Source organism: Lactuca virosa, chromosome 8 (genome assembly GCF_052849685.1).
Source record: "Lactuca virosa cultivar CGN04683 chromosome 8, Lactuca_virosa_CGN04683_v6, whole genome shotgun sequence".
Taxonomy (NCBI): domain Eukaryota; kingdom Viridiplantae; phylum Streptophyta; class Magnoliopsida; order Asterales; family Asteraceae; genus Lactuca; species Lactuca virosa.
This window is the reverse complement of record NC_136433.1, coordinates 307,663,178-307,670,376: the sequence shown is the minus strand read 5'-3', so window position 1 is coordinate 307,670,376 and position 7,199 is coordinate 307,663,178.

The following is a 7,199-nucleotide window of genomic DNA, read 5'->3' as shown; positions in this document are numbered from 1 at the left end:
CTCAAATGCTTCACACAACACCACAATACTTGGAATAACTTGAGAGAAGTTCACTAACACTAAAAATTTGGCTAGCCCTCTTACACTTGCTTGTAGTGCCGATTTTGCTAGACAAGGGGTCTTTATATAGTTGTGACACAAGTAGGGTTACACCATGTAAACCCTAATTGTCATGGCTTTCCATATTCCATGATCCATGGGTTTGTAACCTCCATGGACTATCCATGGAGTACCTTATGGGTTTTAGCCCAATCAATCCAAACCATGGATCATTAGCCCATTATACAAGAATGAATGATTTACACAATCAACCCCATATATTTAATTAGTCTCTTTTTGATCACTTAATTAATTCCAAATTAATTCTTTGATCAATACTAATTAAATAATATTATTAATATATTAGAACCTATAATATATTAATAATCCTTAAGTGTCCTTTCTCTCATTTTGGTCTATCCAAGTATTGCAATGCCATGCAACCCAGATGGACCATGCCGGGTGGGGTCAAGTACATACCAAATATAGTTATGGACTTAGACACTATATCCAACACTTATATCCTCATGTCATGGGCTCCTCCCATGGTCTTGCCAAGTGTCATGGGCTACAAATCATCTCATATCAATTAATGGGTCGGCCTTGGTGCCTTCGACCCATGAGTGTGGTGAGAAGACTCACCTCAATACTACACGGAAGCTGACTAGGTCGGGACTCCAATATCCGCTCTACAAAACCCTAAAATAGAAATAATTTCTTAAATACAACTCAAATGCCCCAAAACCCCTTAAAGGTCAAACTTGGTCAAAGACTAAGGTCAAAGGTCAAAGTCAACATCCTGAGTTGACCCAACTCGCCGAGTTATCCCTCAACTCGTCAATTTCTCTATCACCCGAACAGATCGGGAAGAATCCCATCAACTCGTCGAGTTCACTAATGAACTCGTCGAGTTGGCCAGAAATTCTATCTCTTAATGCATTAAGCTGATACCATCGAATCCAGAGACACCAAATCTCAGATCTCATCCATAATGATGTCTAGAAGGGTAAAGTTTCCAACTTTACCCTTAAGAATCATCCAAATAGAAGCAAAGCCAAACCCTCGGCTCTTTAGAGAGAGTCTTAATCCATAAAGCCATTGAACTCTCCCAATATAGTCCCAAAACACAGATGTAGAGTCCAAAGGTTGGATACTCACGTAAGGTTTTCAACTTTACGTCCATGCAAGCTAGAAATACACTCTAGAGCTTAATAAGGACTTAATAAGGGACTTATTGCATGAAAGGTACTTGGAAATAAGAAACGTTTGCAACTTTCAGCCATGAGAAGTCATGAAGGGGTTAGATCTAACATAATGACCCCTGGAACGTTCAACATCTTGGCTAACCCAATCAAAACCCCTAAATCATGCTAAAACTTCCATTAAAGAGATCTAGATGATAAAAAAGCAAGATGTAGAATTTATACCTCAAGAAGGCTGCTATTAGTGAAGAGTTTTTGGATCTATACTCCTTCTTCTAAGCAAGATGCTTCCAACTTCCAAGCTCCTTCCAAAGAACCACCAAAATCAATTCTCAAAGCTCACACTCTCAATCTTGAAAGGATAAACGAACTTAGGGTTTTATGGACAAAGCGAGGCTAGTAAGGAGGCCAGCCAAGGGGTTTAAGTCTTTTAAATAGGGTGCAACACCCTAAGATTAGGGTTTCATCTTCAGCTGCCAACTCGTTGAGTTGGGACTCCCCGACTCGTCGAGTTTGGTCATTAAAACCCGCGACCACAAAAATATCAACAAGACGAGTTGGAGCTCCCCAACTCGTCGAGTTCCCACAAAATTCCAATATTTTGAGAAATGTATAATACATGGACCAAGCATTACATAAGATAATTGAAGTGTCCTAATAAGTCCTTTATGAAATAACTTAATAATTTCTGTGATGGCTCACAATAATTATTACTAGAAGTGGCTTTGTTTATCCGTTTCATAATGCATGTTCGTGATGTTTATTTTATATTGTTATATTATGATATTTGTATGAAAATATGTTTTTCATGCTAAATGTAATTTTGAGATAAAATAACATCAAATTGGATTTTGGAATTGTACCTACCCTTACCTCCTATTTCGATCCCTATCACACACACAAACACACACATATGAAATATCATAACAAAAATTTATTTGCATGGTACACTCTTGGATCACTTACATTCCATTCCCTCCTACCCACATGTACTCTCTCTCTCTCTCTCTCCTTCTCTCTCTCTCTCTCTCTCTTTCTCTCTCTCTCTCTCTCTCTCTCTCTCTCTCTCTCTCTCTCTCTCTCTCTCTCTCTCTCTCTCTCTCTCTCTTTCTCTCTCTTTTAAAGAAAAGCCCATACACTCTCCAAGTCACTCACTGAATACACATATATGAGATATATAGAAATATTAGAATTGTAATTCCATATCTATTATTTGATTCACTATAATGCCATGAAATCATAGAAATATGATTAAGTACCCTCCACTTACTGTATTCAATCATAGCAAACACACTCACCGTCTTCCTTTCGATCTCTCTCTTTCTCTCTCTCTCTCTCTCTCTACATTTCTCCTCTTAGAATCCAAAACTGAGTACCAAGAAGGAGGTTGATGCCCCATTTTCGTTCCAGCCTCTTTCCCTTTTCTTTTGATAAGACAAACAAGCTCCAAACACCATTCTGTCCATTTGATTTTTTTGTTGCCATCAAGGAGTAAAACAATCCCAAGGAGAGGTTGTATTCGAGTGAGTGGACAAGACGCAACTGCCTCTTTTGCATCACACTTCTTCTCCATCGTTTCATGTCAAGAACCACCGGAGGTGGTGGCTATTTCCAGCAAAACCATTAAGCAACAGCCCCTCGTTGCTCCACCCTTTTTCCTAACGATCATAACCACCGAACATCCCCTTCCTCCTGAAGACTGTTGCGATCGATGTTGCCTTTCCTCCTTTCCTCATCCCTTCTTCTTCGTTTTCTGGCATGAACACACCACCGAAGTGGATATTTTCCCGAAGAAAACATATGAGGCGGCACCCCCTTTTGATCCGTCTCCTTCGCACATTCCTTTCGAGACAAAAGAAGTGTAGGAGCTGCTAATAAATTTGAAAGCAGAAAAATCCAAGTCCCAATTATATGAAGCTCGTAATAAATTTGAGGAAAAAATGATTAATTGAGTCTCTAGATTTAAGAATTATAAATCTTTTGGCAGAAAGAGTCACAATTAGGATGGATAATATGATGCTGGTAAAAAAAAGAAACATTTATTATAATTCAGCAAAATGACAGTATGGAAAACTGACTGAATTGTATCATTCAACAGAAATATGTGATGAACAACATAGAAAATTTCTTACATTTCTTGCTTTCAAAAGAGAATATCAAACGAAATCACATATCATTGCGAAAGTAAGATTGATGATTATGATAAAATTCCAAATGATTTTTATGAATATGGTATTGTTGATATTAATGAATGTTTGAATGCTGATGATCTTGTGAAAACTATGAATGAGACCTTAATAAAAAATGAACAAGTTAAGATTTTGAACATGACCGAGAAGTCGACACTAAATTCTCAACCAAATTTTGCTGATATCGAAGATAATTTTGACATTGTTATTGAAAATGAGGAGGAGGAATGCATTGATTTCTCATGAATGTCTTTCATTAATGTCGCTTCAATGGCTAAAGGCAAAGATAATAATAATCCAATGAAGAAATTAAACAATGATCAATCTTCGACAACCAAAAACTGTGATTCTCAAGATTCTGTTGTTGAAGATTATGTGAGTGATGATGATGAAGTTTCAAATGAGATACCAATTCCATGTATTGTGGAAGATCAAGTTTTTGAAGACTCAAAGGAGTACATGAAAGTGTTGAAAGACAAAGGATCACATTTTCTCGAACCAAATGCAGTGGTTTATCCAAGGTTCAACAATTCTAAGGATATTGCTTATCCAAATCAAGTCTTCGTCACCAAAGGAAATGGTGATAAGGTTGCTCCTGAACTTAACAAGTTGGTAACCGAAGACAATGCGAATGTGACGAAGGAAGGATTTTATTTAAATCAAAGAACTATCAAAAATGCTTTGAACAAAAATTTGAAAGCTTTTCAAAATAAAATAAAACGGGTTTCGAAAATTAAAAGAGAAAAGTATGTTGTTGAAAAAAAAATAAAGATGTGTCGAGTCTTGTCCTAATGATCTAAAACATCAAAAGGAAAAATCACAAACTTTCAAAAGAAAAGTGGAAAACTTGGCTTATGAAAAAGGAACACGAAATCAAAAGCACAAAATAAAATGTATTGGAAAAATGAAAAAGATTTTCATAAACAAAAGGTTTTTAAACAGAAAGCTCATGGATATGAAAAGAAGTTTTCGCAAAATGGAGAGAATTTTCAAAATAAATTTTTTCAAAAGCAAAAATAATTTTCAACAATGTCAAAACCACGTACAAAATAACTTTCGACAAGGTTACAAAAATTTCCAAAACGAAAATGGTTTTCAAGGAAATGTTCAAAATCGTGGACAAGTTTTTCAACCAGATTCACGTTTTGGTTATCAAAACCGTTATCAAAATCGTTTTCAACACCAAAATAAAAATCATCTCCCACAAGACATTTTGAGAAATTGGAAACCAATGGAAGGAAAAATGTGCCTTTTAAACCAAAAAATCGAAACTTTCCAAATCCAGATTCAAAATAAAAGATGAAAGCTTAATTTGTCAAAGGCAGAGATGATATCAAGAATATCAACCATTGGCTTGAAGGAAAGGTAAAACAATACCAATCATGAAATTGTTCTCAAGAGCAACTTCAAAATGCTTACGAGAAGTATTTGAATGATTAAATGATGGAAACACTTCGTCTCAAGAGTCGACATTAAGGGTGGGAAAATGTAAAGAGGTTAAAAAGGAGAAAATTGATGTTTCTCAGAAAAAGGTTGAAAAAGAGAAAATCAAAGTTGAAAGTTCGCCATTGCTTTATTATATACCGATGCCTAAAGCTGATGAAGTTGACTTAATTGACAATTTAAAATCGAAAGTTCATAATTGGGTTTTAAGCTCCTCTTTGCACAATATGTTTGAAACTAATGTCGAAGGACCCAAAAGGTCTTGGGGACCTAAATTTTTCTAGCTGATTGCAGGTATTATAAGACAAGCAATATGATGAAAATTGGTATATCGATAGTGGATGCTCACATCACATGACTAGAAGGAAAGAAAATTTGAGAGATTTTTAAAAGTTAGAGAATGCCAGTGTTGTCAAGTTTCAAAATAATCAAAAGTGTAATGTCTAAGGATTTGGAAAAGTGAGGAATAGGAAATTCACGGTGAATCAAGTTGCTTATGTTGAAGGATTGAAGCATAATCTGATTAGTGTTTTGCAACTTGTTGTTGGAAAAGGAAATCAAGTTCTTTTTTTATGAACAAGGTAGTACAATCTCAAACAAGGAAACGAAGGAGGTTTTGTTGAAGTCAAAACAAAAGGGAGACATGTTTACTCTCGACATCAAACCAATTGTGGGAATACCCTCAGTGTGCTTGCTATCAAAAGAATCTTCGGATCTCAGTTGGTTATGGAATCGACGTCTTTCTCATCTTAACTTCAAGAATTTGAATAAACTAGTTCTTAACGATACTGTTCGTGGTTTACCTATTTTAAAATTTGACAATGATTCATTGTGTCCAGCATGTGAACAGCTTAAACAACATTGTCAAGGTCATCCATTCATAATTGATTCATAGATCATTGAACCATTGGAACTTCTTCACATTGACCTTTGTGGACCTTCGACTGTTGAGTCACTCAGTAAGAAGAAGTACATACTAGTTATTGTTGATGATTTTTCCAGGTTCACTTGGGTTTTCTTTCTTCGACAGAATTCTGAAAATGCTCAAGTAATGATTGATTTTATCAAGAATATTGAACTGAGCATGAAAAGAAAAGTTTGAAAGATAAAAAGTGACAATGGAACAGAGTTCAAAAATAGAATTTTAGATTCGTTTTTGACTGAATTGGGAATTTTGCTCAACTTTTCGTCTCCATATACACCACAACAAAAAGGTCTATTCAAAAGGAGAAATCGTTCCTTGTGTGAAGCGGCTAGAACGATCTCACTTATGCGAACTTGCCACAATACTTTTGGGTTGAAGCGGTTTCAACTGCTTGTTTTACGCAAAATCGTTCTTTCATTCATCGTCGTTTCAATATCACACCTTATGAGATAATAAAAAAAAGGAAACCTAATGTTAAATTTTTCCATGTTTTTGGATGCAAATGTTTCGTCATTAATCTCAAGGTTAATCTTTCCAAATTTCAGACGAAAACTGATGAGGGAATTTTCCTGGGATATTCTCACAAAATTTTGTTGCCTATAGCGTGTTGAACAAGATAACAAGGAAGATCGAAGAAACTCACAATCTCACGTTTGACGATCATTATGTCAAGACAATTGAACAAACATTCTTATAGAAACCAATAATTTTTGAATTAAATGATGAGACTGAAGAAATGCTTACATTTGATGTTGATCTTGATTTAATTTTTGGTGTTCTTGATAGGGCAATTGATGCAGATATAAATGTTGAAGATAATCAAATTCCTGAGTCATCGAAATGTTCTAATGATTCGACACTTATAAATGAAGAAAATGATGCACATTCTTCATCAACCTCAAGAGTTAATGTCGAAAGAATGCAAGTTTCGACTGCTGATCAAGTGGAAGGGAAGCACTTGATTTCTTCATCTCATAACGAATGACAAGAATCACATGTTGCGGGGGAGTATATGACTAACCAACCTGATGTCAAGGGGGAGCATCACATAACGAATCCATTGGCTGAGGGGGAGCCAAGTGGATCGAATCATGATGAGAATGATGATAGAGGTAATGATTTTAATGATTGTAATGATAATATCTCAATTTAAGGTGCAGTATCGGATTCTGCAGAAATATTTGAAGAAGCACATTTGGAATTTAATCTTGCATATCCACCGATGGACAAATAGACAAGAAATCATCGAAAGGAACAGATTTTTGGTGATCCAAATTCTGGTGTTTTGACACGATTCCAGATTTGAGCCAAAAACAAAATATTAAATGTTCATAAAGAATTCTGTATGTTTAATGTTTTTATTTCGAAAATTAAACAAAAAACGATCAAGACTGCATTAGA